The sequence below is a fragment of the Topomyia yanbarensis genome, chromosome 1 (assembly GCF_030247195.1).
Source record: "Topomyia yanbarensis strain Yona2022 chromosome 1, ASM3024719v1, whole genome shotgun sequence".
NCBI classification, from domain to species: domain Eukaryota; kingdom Metazoa; phylum Arthropoda; class Insecta; order Diptera; family Culicidae; genus Topomyia; species Topomyia yanbarensis.
This window is the reverse complement of record NC_080670.1, coordinates 68196001-68211982: the sequence shown is the minus strand read 5'-3', so window position 1 is coordinate 68211982 and position 15982 is coordinate 68196001.

The following is a 15982-nucleotide window of genomic DNA, read 5'->3' as shown; positions in this document are numbered from 1 at the left end:
ACGAGTTCGGGGTGGTTGACGAGTTCGTCTATCTAGGCTCATTGGTGACTGCGGACAATAACACCAGCCGGGAGATCAGAAGGCGTATTATTTCTGGAAGTCGTGCTTACTATGGGCTCCACAAAACTTTGAGATCCAGGAAGCTTCACCACCGCACGAAATGCGCCATGTACAACACACTGATTAGACCGGTGGTTCTCTACGGGTACGAAACGTGGACAATGCTCGAGGAGGATCTGCAAGCACTCGAAGTCTTCGAAAGAAGGGTGCTGAGAACGATCTTCGGTGGTGTGCAGGAGGACGGCGTGTGGAGGAGAAGGATGAACCACGAACTTGCGCGACTCTATGATGAGCAAAGTATCCGGAAAGTAGCTCAAGCTGGAAGAGTACCGTGGGCGGGGCATGTTGTGAGGATGCCGGACAACAACCCCACCAAGTTGGTTTTCACCTCCAACCCGGCAGGTACAAGAGGGAGAGGAGCGCAGCATAGCCGGTGGCTGGACCAAGTGGAGCAGAACCTGGCGAGTATCGGGCACCTGAGAGGTTGGAGTCAAGCAGCAACTGACCGAGTGACGTGGCGGAATATTGTGTAACAGTTTAAATCATGTTAACATAATGTATAATCAGGAAATATAATACATATATTGACTGAATAACATAGGAAATCAGTTAAAAAAGTCATTGATTCCATGTGTTCTGAAAAAAAAATTTACTCCTGCTTAGCGATCATCATCGTACGGGCCTTCCTTGGATGAAAAAGTTTCATCAGAATCGAAGATGGTTACTATTTCAACTTTTCGGAAGTCGCGCCAGTGCACGGAGTGCACGCTTCTCTGAAAATCTAGCGAAATCGTCTTAGCGCACCAGCGGCTACTCGTTCAGTGGGCTATTTGCTCAAATGATAAAAATAATGCGAGGATGATAAAAATCCATCCATCATTATAAGAGTCAAAATTGGAAAAGTGTGCAAAGAAACCCCGCACGATAGTACTGTGCATTTCAGCTCCCGCCCATACCGTTCTACAACTGGAAGATACCAAGCATATTGGCTTATAATCGCCTGAAATGTTATCATTTGAATATTATGGTTTGCGAAGAAACAAACATCCACTGTGTTGAATCAATGGCAAATCCCAAATTAGTTTCTCCAGTCATTTTAGTCTTTAGTACGGAGCTAAACCTTGACTTAAGGACTCATGTTTCTATCGGCTTTTATGATATAGGAGCAGGAACCAAAAAATCATAGTCTTCGTACCGGCAGACTTCGCAGTAAAGAACAATTGCAGTGCTACGATCCTGCTGATTACTAAGAATTCTAAATGGGGTTCAAATCTACGACGCGTGGGTTATGAGACCAGTGCTTTGGCCTCTGAACCGCCAGACCAGGATACAGGAACCAAGTCAATCGATTCTTGACCGAGATACTTTAACCCGCCGGATGCTTCATGGATGATCTAACGAGGAAAAAGATAATAGATTCTTATCAAATTCTTAGTGGACCATGGCCGGTGAATAGGGGCTGGCAGTAATTAAGGACAAGTAGACTGATTCTTCCAAAATATACATGAACAAAGTAAAATAGTTATATCAATGTCTATATTTTGTTTTGGCACAGTTCGTCTATAAGAATACATATGCTTTAGTCGGGGCAAACTAACTCGCAAGAAAAATATTGTATAGTCTGAAGGCATACCTTTTCTCAAAATTGAATTATGGGAACACTACAACTACAAGAAAATTTATGAGTGCGCACACCTCGTTTGATATTTATTTATATAGGTCTTCGACTATTAATCGCACAGACTGACTTATCAACTAATCGTAATACTAAAGGTACATCTTGTAACATTAAAATAAAAAAAACATGAATCGTTATTAAACACACGACGACATACATTCAACGGGTTGTTTCGTCCGAAAGTTAACTTGCAGTCCAAATAATCTCCCAAATCTTTGTTGACGAAGTTGCCGTGTACGTTGGCTGACGACATTTTATAGTTGAACATGTTCGGCGATAGGATCCGAGTGAATATAATCACACTGCATTTTCTATATTACCTTCCATTCCGTTGATGGTGCACCAAGTTAACAAAGCGTCAATGTCCAGCTGAAGTAATTTACAATCCTCCAATGATTTTATCAGTCGTTAGAATTTCAAATCATCAGAAAAACATAGATTTTGGAGATTTCAAAACCGTGCCAAGATCATTTATAAACAAAATGAAGAGCAATGGTCAAGGAGGCTGCCCTGTGGCACACCAGAACAGATATCACAAGGCGTAGAAAATGTGTCGCCGAATCGAACAGAAGCCTTTCATCCTGTGAGATACGAAGAAATCCAATCTGTTAACCAATCCGGAAATCCAATTCGTTTAAGGTGAAGATGTGTGGAAGCCACGTTGCTAGGCACCGACTCGCTTGTTTACATTAGGAAGAACTGAAATCTGAAGTGTAAATTCAAACGCACAAATGAGAGTTTCCGAACATTTTCCTTTGGTCATATGTACATTGGCAGAAAATTTGAAGTTTTGTTAGTAAACGATTAAAGTTTCGAGAGTGTTTTTGCAGTGGTGTGTGAAAAAAGTGCATTTGAAAAAGTGCAATGAAAACGAGAAAAAGAGTGTTTCGAAAGGAACTCCAAGTGAAGAGGGGTGATATTTTCGCACAAAATAGGAGCTACAGATGGCATTCCGTTAAAAACTCGGATTGATTGCATAGGAAAATATTCTAGCTTCCTTAAGTAGCAGTTTCGTGGCACACCAGCAAGGTTAGTGTGTTGAAAAACGTATTTTTATATTTGTTCATGTCAGATACATGGTTAGGCAGGGGAGAGGGGTGTGTGTGGCGTAGGAGCTATGTTGTGGCTCGCATATATAATGTCCTTAAGCTTCTCGACAACCCACCATCATCGACAACTTTTCGCTTGTCAAGTTGGTCGATGATGGGGCATGTGTGATCGCCGCCACGCTGTATTGAGTGTTCAACTCAATTATTACGGAATCGCATTCGTTTGAAAAGTTTCTTAGCGGCCACGACATCTCAATGATCAATGTACCAATTAATCTGATAGTGAATTGTTAGGCAATACTCAATAAAAGAAAGGTTTTGCCGTTAAATCAGTGCAGTAAATTTACAATAAAAAGTCTTCCCTAGCTCAGGCAATAAAATACACTCACTTGCAATATTTAATACAACATTGTATCTAAATCATTGCTTCAAACAATATAATATAATAGCTTCGATAATTATTAAACTTTTTTCTAAAATACTCTGAAAACTACAAAATCAATAATTAAACAATGGATGTATCAACGGTAGGTTAAAGCCCAAATAAAAACAAATTAAAAAATTAGTCTCGAACTTGCCGAAAATAGCCAACAAAATCGATACAGTACAACCATGCGGCAATTAAAACATAGTAACAAATTAAAAAAATAACAGAAATAAATAACTTCTGAAGAAAAACATCTGAGAAGCTTCCTTAGAATTTCCAAATACAACCATTTCAAATAGATCTTATCGTTAGTTTTGTAGATGAATATTTTTTTTTTTTAATTTTGGAACCGCGCTAGATCTCGCGCGGATTAAACGCGTTTTTATTTTGTCGTTTTCCGTAACATCCTCGCTTGTGAGTTTATCCAACCTGCTGTTTGTTTTGGAGCTGTTGTTTTTCTTATCCTTCCAATAAATCTTCCTGCCTCCTGCTTTCCTATCGATCACGGAAATGACCAAAAAGCACGGCAAGGCACAAATTCCTGACCACACACGAGAAACGTGCCATTTGAGCCAATATATTCTTTTTCCTAATTCCTCATGCGAATCGAGATGTGGCATACATATATTATGAATTAAATGTAAATGATTTACATTTTATTCATAATATATGTATGATGTGACCAAACCACATCGCAATACATATATGCGAAGGTATTCAGACTTAGTGCTATAATTTTTTTTTCAGCAGGTAGATAACATGGGGTACCGAAAATGATAAAATCGAGGGTAAATCAACACGGTGCTTCCATTCTCATTTGATTACATTTTTCCAGTTCGATATCTCCGGATTCCCGGCGAAAAACATGACTGTTATTCAATTCTTCAAAAGTGGAAATTGATTGAATTAGTACCATTATGAAGCATAGTAGAGCAGAGCGGGTGGCGGTATCATCCTTTTTAGCAACAACATTTGAAGAATTACCAATCTATGTTCAGCTCGGACAAAAAGTGAAAGTAGACAGAAAAACCTTCTAAAAAGAATGCCTGGTATGGAGGGGCATCTAGAAGGAAGTAGCATCGAGAATCAAATTAACAGATTAAGAAAGGTGACATTTTTTTGTTAAATTTTGCCTTCGGATATGAAAAGTGACGATATTTGGCGAAAAATCCACTGCAGATTACTAGGGACATTTCCATTTTCTATCTAATCATCAATTTGCTTCCAGAAAGGATGTCTTGGGAATAGATTACAGCGGAAAGTAATTAATTTACCTGGAACTAAATCTCACAAATATTTGATATGTTGTTTCTCTGTCGTTGGTAAAATCCATCATAGTGTAGAGAAAAAAACCAAATTATATTGCAAGAATTAAAACGAAACAAATGAGATGCTAACAGAAATAATCTGGAAGGGGATTTGAATAAAGCGGAAGCTAGTTTTTTTAATGCTACGTCAGAAAGTCAAAACACTATTGACGTAAAAAGAAGATGAACTAGAAGTGAGTTTATGGAAACGTAATCATAGCCATGCTTTGATCCTACTGGTAAGTGATTGACATTCAGCTAGAGTTGCTTATCTAGAATCTTTTGACAAATCCTGAAGGCATGAACTTCTGTGTTTTTGGCAAAGGAACTTAACAGTAACAGGAATAGAAATTAATCCTACACTGAAATTGATGAAAAAGTTTTTTTTGAAACTAGCAAAAATGATTCACAAATGTATTACATTGGGAAATCTTTACCATCACTCGAACAGTACCTACTTGAAAATAATTTCTTTGCAATTTTGAACAGAGAAGTGCGTATTCATAATATATTATGGTCCAATTTTTAACGACGCTCATTTCGCAGGCCGTAGGCCGCGAACATTTGTACGACCGGTTGACTGGATTTTGCTGTGCAAGTCAAAATTATGTTTTACCGGAAAAAAGCCGTACCAGCTACGTGAAATTTCTCATAGTATTCTCCAAACTTCACAAACCCAGTTCCTCCCCGGCGCGAGTGAATTCCACAAGGTACTACTTTGAATAGTGAAGAAAAACGAAAATTTAAAAAAGCATAAACCGAACGAGAAAATATTGTGTTACACGCAGAAAAAAATTGTAGGTTCAATAAAATATTTTCAGACCAATAAGTTTGTTGTTTGATATAACAAACAATAAATGATAGGATTCGATAACACAATAACACATATGCTTAATTTTTATGCGTGTAAGCACAAAACCCACTCCCCGCATAACGGGCCAGAACCATTGTCTCGATCCATCACCATTTCGCACTTGTTAAAAAAACCGTGTTAAGAACCTCGTAAGATGGTGAAAAATTTTCCGACTTCAAGTGCAAAATACCAATATTCTCATATTACGACAAGCCTACTTAGACCTAGGAGGCAGATTGCGTTGGCCTAAAAGTTGGAAGCAGTGAAGAGATAGGATGGAAGCTGCCTTATTTTCTCATTCATTCTGCGAGTCGGAATCGGTAATATCCCGAACAAAATGAAATATCAAGATTTTAACAGAACGCAATTTTATGTAACATATTCTGTTATAAATTAGGTCTCGTTAGTTGTTAAGGGGGCCTTCTACTCTCACGGTTTCAAAAAATCGTTTTTTTTAACTTTGTTTATTTTCAATCTATATGTATCTAAGAATACGCCACAGAAAGGATTTGGTGAAAATCATATTCCTTGGCATGTTTCTGGGAACCGAAAGGTACCCATATCCGGCCGTTTCTGAGATACTAAGCGCGGCGGCACCACGATGGCGCTTGTCTATGGAAAAACCATTGTTTAAAGAATTCACCAGTCCATTCTTTACGGTTTATGTATATGTGAGCGGCTGTGAATGGTTTCTTGCTTTTTTGCCTTTCTTAATAGAAAGGTATTGCAATTGCTCTCGAAACCGTCTTGTTAAAGGAGGCCCGGAGGGCCGAGTGACATATACCATTCGAATCAGCTCGTCGAGTTCGGCAAATACCTGTGTATGTATGTATGTGTGTATGTGCGTCTGTGTGTGTACGCGAACACAATCTCACTAACTTTTCTCAGTGATGGCTGAACCGATTTTCACAAACATAGTCCCAAATGAAAGCTGCAACGTTCCCATAGGCTGCTATTGAATTTCTAATGGATCCGACCTCCGGTTCCGAAATTACAGGGTGATGAGTACGATCACGTAGAAAATGTCGATTTTAATAAATTCTACAATGAATGCATAATGATGAAAATTTTTCCAAAATGTGACCACAACTGCTTCGATTTGTAGTACTAGGTCATTAACAGCCATTCAAAGTCTTTTTGGTCACATTGGCCACCATCATCGGTTCCGGAAGCCCCGGCGAAAGTATCCAAATTCAGAATAACCGTCACATCGGTTTCTCGGAGATGGCTAGACCGAATCAACCAAACTTAGTCTCAAATGAAAGATGTTGTGTCTTCGTAAATGGCTATTAAATTTTATCCTGAACCGACTTCCGGTTCCGGAGTTACGGGCTGTGGCGATCACATAGCAAATTGTGATTCAAACCGATACTCCGATGAAAGCAAAAAAGGTAAAAATTTCGCTAAAATGTCTCTCAAACAACTTAAATTTGCAGTTCTAGGTCACCGATGGCCAATCAAAAACTTTGAATGACTACATTGACCACCATAGACGGTTCCGGAAGTGCCCGGGAAAAGTGGCCATCTTTCAAAACTAGCAAACTCATATCAGTTTCTCGGAAATGGTTGGTCCGATTTTCATAAACTTAGTCCCAAATGATAGCTATATTATCCCCACAGATGTCTATAAAATTTCGCACGGATCGCTTATATGGTTCCGGAAATATAGACTGAACCGTCCGGTCACATATGAAATTCCCATATAAGCCGGAACTCAAAAATTTTTTTTTCAAAAGGGGGACCCCATGAAATTTCAGAAATCGAATTCGTATTTTTGATGCCAAACATCTTGAAATTTTTTTTGTGAAAATCGACTTTTTGGGACATTGCCGATTTCGCACCTTTTTTCAGTTCAATATTACCGTGGCTGTTTTTTCTTTTACAAAATTTTAGAACTCGAAGACAGGAGCAAACTATGTCGTCGCTGCGGCGAGGAGGGGCTCCTTATGAGCGGGGTTGCACTAAGGCGCACAAGTGCCTTATCTGCACCGCTAAGAAGCAAGCCCGTAATCATGCTATGGGCGGACCTTCGTACCCCTTCGGTGAGGCAAATAAGAAGAAGCCGTGAACGTTACACAGCTAAATCTTAACCATTGTGCAGCAGCCCAACAGCTGCTGTGGCAGTCGGTCTCGGAGTCGAGGACAGATGTCGCCCTCTTATCAGACCCGTACAGCATCCCTGCCGGCAACGGCAATTGGGTGTCGGACGGGTCTGGAATGGTGGCAATCTGTACAACGGGACGGTTCCCGGTTCAAGAGGTAATACACTCCTCCGCCGAGGGTGTTGCGATTGCCAAGATCAATGGTGTGTTCTATTGCAGCTGCTACGCCCCACCAAGGTGGCCAATAGAACAGTTCAACCAGATGATCGACAGGCTCTCGTCGGACCTAGTGGGCCGGAAACCGGTAGTCATAGCTGTCGCATTCCTTGCGAATCATTTTTCTGCAACTGCTGGCCAACGTCTTATCCCACCAACTGTGCTCGAAAAACTGCCAAATAATCGCATGCCTACTTTCTTTGCCACATTCAATACACTCACACTTGCTCACAAAACCGAAGGCTTTACTATTCCCTTCTCTCATTTCCAACTCTCACAACTAAAACATATACGTCGACAAAGCTTTCGCTCAGTTGACAAGCACGCCACCATTCCACCAGTCTCGCATCCATCAATCTTTATTTTTCTCTCGGTTTCTCCCTCTCGTTTCCCATAAGATTTCAAACCGTCAGCCACACACACTTACTCACGGGACAGCTCGCTTAGGTAAGTATGTTCAACTGCAACCCACACCGTCGCACACCCATCGTTCTGTCGTTTTATCGCTCAGTTTCTCACTCTCGTTTCCAAAGCTTCGAAATTACGCTTTACAAAGCACACACATTACAATGGGACAACGTCTTGAAGTTCTATTCTGGTGGCACCTTCGTACTTTATGCTCGAATCGTGTCGTTTACAAATAATAGGGATGACTATTTTCTTTTTTTTTTGCCAGCCATATTCAATGAAAAGATATTTTTGTATGCTCAATTTATATATTTTTTCTATGAAGGTCTTATCTACTACATCCTTCCGAACCTCCACTCTATTGATATACAAAGTAAATATAGTCGTTATCGAATCTCGCAGGACGATTTATGTTGTCCCTTGTTCTCAAGGTTCTGGTGTTAGAGACTGCATCTGATGTACCATGTTCTCCATTTGTAGTGGGCAACATCACCATTCCGTCTCGTATTTCCATAGGCATTGAATCTTCGTTTGAATCCGTCCTCATCAAAGTACCGTCCTGCACTAGGTTGTCAGTTTCGTTGTATTTTTCCGGGGCTTTTTTAACGTCCTGAATGTGCCTTGTGTATTGTACCCCACCTTTACTCAAAACGATCAGCTTGGAACCGTCTTTCGCGATTACCGTGTAGGGTTCCGAAGAAAATGTAGGATCCGTCTTTGTCTTCTTTTGCTGCAAAATAAGTACCATGTCTCCTACTACAACTTCCGATGGTTTGGCCCCCCTTCTCATATCAGCGTACTTTTTGCTGATTAGCTTGCTTTCCGCATCTCGTTCTCGGATATCGGTTCGATCTGGACAGTGCGAGTGCTTCGCTGACGACGTGGACATAATCGGTAGAAACAAGGAGACGGTAGCAGATCTGTATGCCCGACTGAAGCGCGAAGCAGCACTAGTAGGACTGAAGATAAATGTGTCTAGGACGAAGTACATGCTGGCTGGCGGAACCGATCACGATAGGGAAGGCTTGCGCAGTAGTATTACGATCGACGGCGACGAGTTCGGGGTGGTTGACGAGTTCGTCTATCTAGGCTCATTGGTGACTGCGGACAATAACACCAGCCGGGAGATCAGAAGGCGTATTATTTCTGGAAGTCGTGCTTACTATGGGCTCCACAAAACTTTGAGATCCAGGAAGCTTCACCACCGCACGAAATGCGCCATGTACAACACACTGATTAGACCGGTGGTTCTCTACGGGTACGAAACGTGGACAATGCTCGAGGAGGATCTGCAAGCACTCGAAGTCTTCGAAAGAAGGGTGCTGAGAACGATCTTCGGTGGTGTGCAGGAGGACGGCGTGTGGAGGAGAAGGATGAACCACGAACTTGCGCGACTCTATGATGAGCAAAGTATCCGGAAAGTAGCTCAAGCTGGAAGAGTACCGTGGGCGGGGCATGTTGTGAGGATGCCGGACAACAACCCCACCAAGTTGGTTTTCACCTCCAACCCGGCAGGTACAAGAGGGAGAGGAGCGCAGCATAGCCGGTGGCTGGACCAAGTGGAGCAGAACCTGGCGAGTATCGGGCACCTGAGAGGTTGGAGTCAAGCAGCAACTGACCGAGTGACGTGGCGGAATATTGTGTAACAGTTTAAATCATGTTAACATAATGTATAATCAGGAAATATAATACATATATTGACTGAATAACATAGGAAATCAGTTAAAAAAGTCATTGATTCCATGTGTTCTGAAAAAAAAATTTACTCCTGCTTAGCGATCATCATCGTACGGGCCTTCCTTGGATGAAAAAGTTTCATCAGAATCGAAGATGGTTACTATTTCAACTTTTCGGAAGTCGCGCCAGTGCACGGAGTGCACGCTTCTCTGAAAATCTAGCGAAATCGTCTTAGCGCACCAGCGGCTACTCGTTCAGTGGGCTATTTGCTCAAATGATAAAAATAATGCGAGGATGATAAAAATCCATCCATCATTATAAGAGTCAAAATTGGAAAAGTGTGCAAAGAAACCCCGCACGATAGTACTGTGCATTTCAGCTCCCGCCCATACCGTTCTACAACTGGAAGATACCAAGCATATTGGCTTATAATCGCCTGAAATGTTATCATTTGAATATTATGGTTTGCGAAGAAACAAACATCCACTGTGTTGAATCAATGGCAAATCCCAAATTAGTTTCTCCAGTCATTTTAGTCTTTAGTACGGAGCTAAACCTTGACTTAAGGACTCATGTTTCTATCGGCTTTTATGATATAGGAGCAGGAACCAAAAAATCATAGTCTTCGTACCGGCAGACTTCGCAGTAAAGAACAATTGCAGTGCTACGATCCTGCTGATTACTAAGAATTCTAAATGGGGTTCAAATCTACGACGCGTGGGTTATGAGACCAGTGCTTTGGCCTCTGAACCGCCAGACCAGGATACAGGAACCAAGTCAATCGATTCTTGACCGAGATACTTTAACCCGCCGGATGCTTCATGGATGATCTAACGAGGAAAAAGATAATAGATTCTTATCAAATTCTTAGTGGACCATGGCCGGTGAATAGGGGCTGGCAGTAATTAAGGACAAGTAGACTGATTCTTCCAAAATATACATGAACAAAGTAAAATAGTTATATCAATGTCTATATTTTGTTTTGGCACAGTTCGTCTATAAGAATACATATGCTTTAGTCGGGGCAAACTAACTCGCAAGAAAAATATTGTATAGTCTGAAGGCATACCTTTTCTCAAAATTGAATTATGGGAACACTACAACTACAAGAAAATTTATGAGTGCGCACACCTCGTTTGATATTTATTTATATAGGTCTTCGACTATTAATCGCACAGACTGACTTATCAACTAATCGTAATACTAAAGGTACATCTTGTAACATTAAAATAAAAAAAACATGAATCGTTATTAAACACACGACGACATACATTCAACGGGTTGTTTCGTCCGAAAGTTAACTTGCAGTCCAAATAATCTCCCAAATCTTTGTTGACGAAGTTGCCGTGTACGTTGGCTGACGACATTTTATAGTTGAACATGTTCGGCGATAGGATCCGAGTGAATATAATCACACTGCATTTTCTATATTACCTTCCATTCCGTTGATGGTGCACCAAGTTAACAAAGCGTCAATGTCCAGCTGAAGTAATTTACAATCCTCCAATGATTTTATCAGTCGTTAGAATTTCAAATCATCAGAAAAACATAGATTTTGGAGATTTCAAAACCGTGCCAAGATCATTTATAAACAAAATGAAGAGCAATGGTCAAGGAGGCTGCCCTGTGGCACACCAGAACAGATATCACAAGGCGTAGAAAATGTGTCGCCGAATCGAACAGAAGCCTTTCATCCTGTGAGATACGAAGAAATCCAATCTGTTAACCAATCCGGAAATCCAATTCGTTTAAGGTGAAGATGTGTGGAAGCCACGTTGCTAGGCACCGACTCGCTTGTTTACATTAGGAAGAACTGAAATCTGAAGTGTAAATTCAAACGCACAAATGAGAGTTTCCGAACATTTTCCTTTGGTCATATGTACATTGGCAGAAAATTTGAAGTTTTGTTAGTAAACGATTAAAGTTTCGAGAGTGTTTTTGCAGTGGTGTGTGAAAAAAGTGCATTTGAAAAAGTGCAATGAAAACGAGAAAAAGAGTGTTTCGAAAGGAACTCCAAGTGAAGAGGGGTGATATTTTCGCACAAAATAGGAGCTACAGATGGCATTCCGTTAAAAACTCGGATTGATTGCATAGGAAAATATTCTAGCTTCCTTAAGTAGCAGTTTCGTGGCACACCAGCAAGGTTAGTGTGTTGAAAAACGTATTTTTATATTTGTTCATGTCAGATACATGGTTAGGCAGGGGAGAGGGGTGTGTGTGGCGTAGGAGCTATGTTGTGGCTCGCATATATAATGTCCTTAAGCTTCTCGACAACCCACCATCATCGACAACTTTTCGCTTGTCAAGTTGGTCGATGATGGGGCATGTGTGATCGCCGCCACGCTGTATTGAGTGTTCAACTCAATTATTACGGAATCGCATTCGTTTGAAAAGTTTCTTAGCGGCCACGACATCTCAATGATCAATGTACCAATTAATCTGATAGTGAATTGTTAGGCAATACTCAATAAAAGAAAGGTTTTGCCGTTAAATCAGTGCAGTAAATTTACAATAAAAAGTCTTCCCTAGCTCAGGCAATAAAATACACTCACTTGCAATATTTAATACAACATTGTATCTAAATCATTGCTTCAAACAATATAATATAATAGCTTCGATAATTATTAAACTTTTTTCTAAAATACTCTGAAAACTACAAAATCAATAATTAAACAATGGATGTATCAACGGTAGGTTAAAGCCCAAATAAAAACAAATTAAAAAATTAGTCTCGAATTTGCCGAAAATAGCCAACAAAATCGATACAGTACAACCATGCGGCAATTAAAACATAGTAACAAATTAAAAAAATAACAGAAATAAATAACTTCTGAAGAAAAACATCTGAGAAGCTTCCTTAGAATTTCCAAATACAACCATTTCAAATAGATCTTATCGTTAGTTTTGTAGATGAATATTTTTTTTTTTTAATTTTGGAACCGCGCTAGATCTCGCGCGGATTAAACGCGTTTTTATTTTGTCGTTTTCCGTAACATCCTCGCTTGTGAGTTTATCCAACCTGCTGTTTGTTTTGGAGCTGTTGTTTTTCTTATCCTTCCAATAAATCTTCCTGCCTCCTGCTTTCCTATCGATCACGGAAATGACCAAAAAGCACGGCAAGGCACAAATTCCTGACCACACACGAGAAACGTGCCATTTGAGCCAATATATTCTTTTTCCTAATTCCTCATGCGAATCGAGATGTGGCATACATATATTATGAATTAAATGTAAATGATTTACATTTTATTCATAATATATGTATGATGTGACCAAACCACATCGCAATACATATATGCGAAGGTATTCAGACTTAGTGCTATAATTTTTTTTTCAGCAGGTAGATAACATGGGGTACCGAAAATGATAAAATCGAGGGTAAATCAACACGGTGCTTCCATTCTCATTTGATTACATTTTTCCAGTTCGATATCTCCGGATTCCCGGCGAAAAACATGACTGTTATTCAATTCTTCAAAAGTGGAAATTGATTGAATTAGTACCATTATGAAGCATAGTAGAGCAGAGCGGGTGGCGGTATCATCCTTTTTAGCAACAACATTTGAAGAATTACCAATCTATGTTCAGCTCGGACAAAAAGTGAAAGTAGACAGAAAAACCTTCTAAAAAGAATGCCTGGTATGGAGGGGCATCTAGAAGGAAGTAGCATCGAGAATCAAATTAACAGATTAAGAAAGGTGACATTTTTTTGTTAAATTTTGCCTTCGGATATGAAAAGTGACGATATTTGGCGAAAAATCCACTGCAGATTACTAGGGACATTTCCATTTTCTATCTAATCATCAATTTGCTTCCAGAAAGGATGTCTTGGGAATAGATTACAGCGGAAAGTAATTAATTTACCTGGAACTAAATCTCACAAATATTTGATATGTTGTTTCTCTGTCGTTGGTAAAATCCATCATAGTGTAGAGAAAAAAACCAAATTATATTGCAAGAATTAAAACGAAACAAATGAGATGCTAACAGAAATAATCTGGAAGGGGATTTGAATAAAGCGGAAGCTAGTTTTTTTAATGCTACGTCAGAAAGTCAAAACACTATTGACGTAAAAAGAAGATGAACTAGAAGTGAGTTTATGGAAACGTAATCATAGCCATGCTTTGATCCTACTGGTAAGTGATTGACATTCAGCTAGAGTTGCTTATCTAGAATCTTTTGACAAATCCTGAAGGCATGAACTTCTGTGTTTTTGGCAAAGGAACTTAACAGTAACAGGAATAGAAATTAATCCTACACTGAAATTGATGAAAAAGTTTTTTTTGAAACTAGCAAAAATGATTCACAAATGTATTACATTGGGAAATCTTTACCATCACTCGAACAGTACCTACTTGAAAATAATTTCTTTGCAATTTTGAACAGAGAAGTGCGTATTCATAATATATTATGGTCCAATTTTTAACGACGCTCATTTCGCAGGCCGTAGGCCGCGAACATTTGTACGACCGGTTGACTGGATTTTGCTGTGCAAGTCAAAATTATGTTTTACCGGAAAAAAGCCGTACCAGCTACGTGAAATTTCTCATAGTATTCTCCAAACTTCACAAACCCAGTTCCTCCCCGGCGCGAGTGAATTCCACAAGGTACTACTTTGAATAGTGAAGAAAAACGAAAATTTAAAAAAGCATAAACCGAACGAGAAAATATTGTGTTACACGCAGAAAAAAATTGTAGGTTCAATAAAATATTTTCAGACCAATAAGTTTGTTGTTTGATATAACAAACAATAAATGATAGGATTCGATAACACAATAACACATATGCTTAATTTTTATGCGTGTAAGCACAAAACCCACTCCCCGCATAACGGGCCAGAACCATTGTCTCGATCCATCACCATTTCGCACTTGTTAAAAAAACCGTGTTAAGAACCTCGTAAGATGGTGAAAAATTTTCCGACTTCAAGTGCAAAATACCAATATTCTCATATTACGACAAGCCTACTTAGACCTAGGAGGCAGATTGCGTTGGCCTAAAAGTTGGAAGCAGTGAAGAGATAGGATGGAAGCTGCCTTATTTTCTCATTCATTCTGCGAGTCGGAATCGGTAATATCCCGAACAAAATGAAATATCAAGATTTTAACAGAACGCAATTTTATGTAACATATTCTGTTATAAATTAGGTCTCGTTAGTTGTTAAGGGGGCCTTCTACTCTCACGGTTTCAAAAAATCGTTTTTTTTAACTTTGTTTATTTTCAATCTATATGTATCTAAGAATACGCCACAGAAAGGATTTGGTGAAAATCATATTCCTTGGCATGTTTCTGGGAACCGAAAGGTACCCATATCCGGCCGTTTCTGAGATACTAAGCGCGGCGGCACCACGATGGCGCTTGTCTATGGAAAAACCATTGTTTAAAGAATTCACCAGTCCATTCTTTACGGTTTATGTATATGTGAGCGGCTGTGAATGGTTTCTTGCTTTTTTGCCTTTCTTAATAGAAAGGTATTGCAATTGCTCTCGAAACCGTCTTGTTAAAGGAGGCCCGGAGGGCCGAGTGACATATACCATTCGAATCAGCTCGTCGAGTTCGGCAAATACCTGTGTATGTATGTATGTGTGTATGTGCGTCTGTGTGTGTACGCGAACACAATCTCACTAACTTTTCTCAGTGATGGCTGAACCGATTTTCACAAACATAGTCCCAAATGAAAGCTGCAACGTTCCCATAGGCTGCTATTGAATTTCTAATGGATCCGACCTCCGGTTCCGAAATTACAGGGTGATGAGTACGATCACGTAGAAAATGTCGATTTTAATAAATTCTACAATGAATGCATAATGATGAAAATTTTTCCAAAATGTGACCACAACTGCTTCGATTTGTAGTACTAGGTCATTAACAGCCATTCAAAGTCTTTTTGGTCACATTGGCCACCATCATCGGTTCCGGAAGCCCCGGCGAAAGTATCCAAATTCAGAATAACCGTCACATCGGTTTCTCGGAGATGGCTAGACCGAATCAACCAAACTTAGTCTCAAATGAAAGATGTTGTGTCTTCGTAAATGGCTATTAAATTTTATCCTGAACCGACTTCCGGTTCCGGAGTTACGGGCTGTGGCGATCACATAGCAAATTGTGATTCAAACCGATACTCCGATGAAAGCAAAAAAGGTAAAAATTTCGCTAAAATGTCTCTCAAACAACTTAAATTTGCAGTTCTAGGTCACCGATGGCC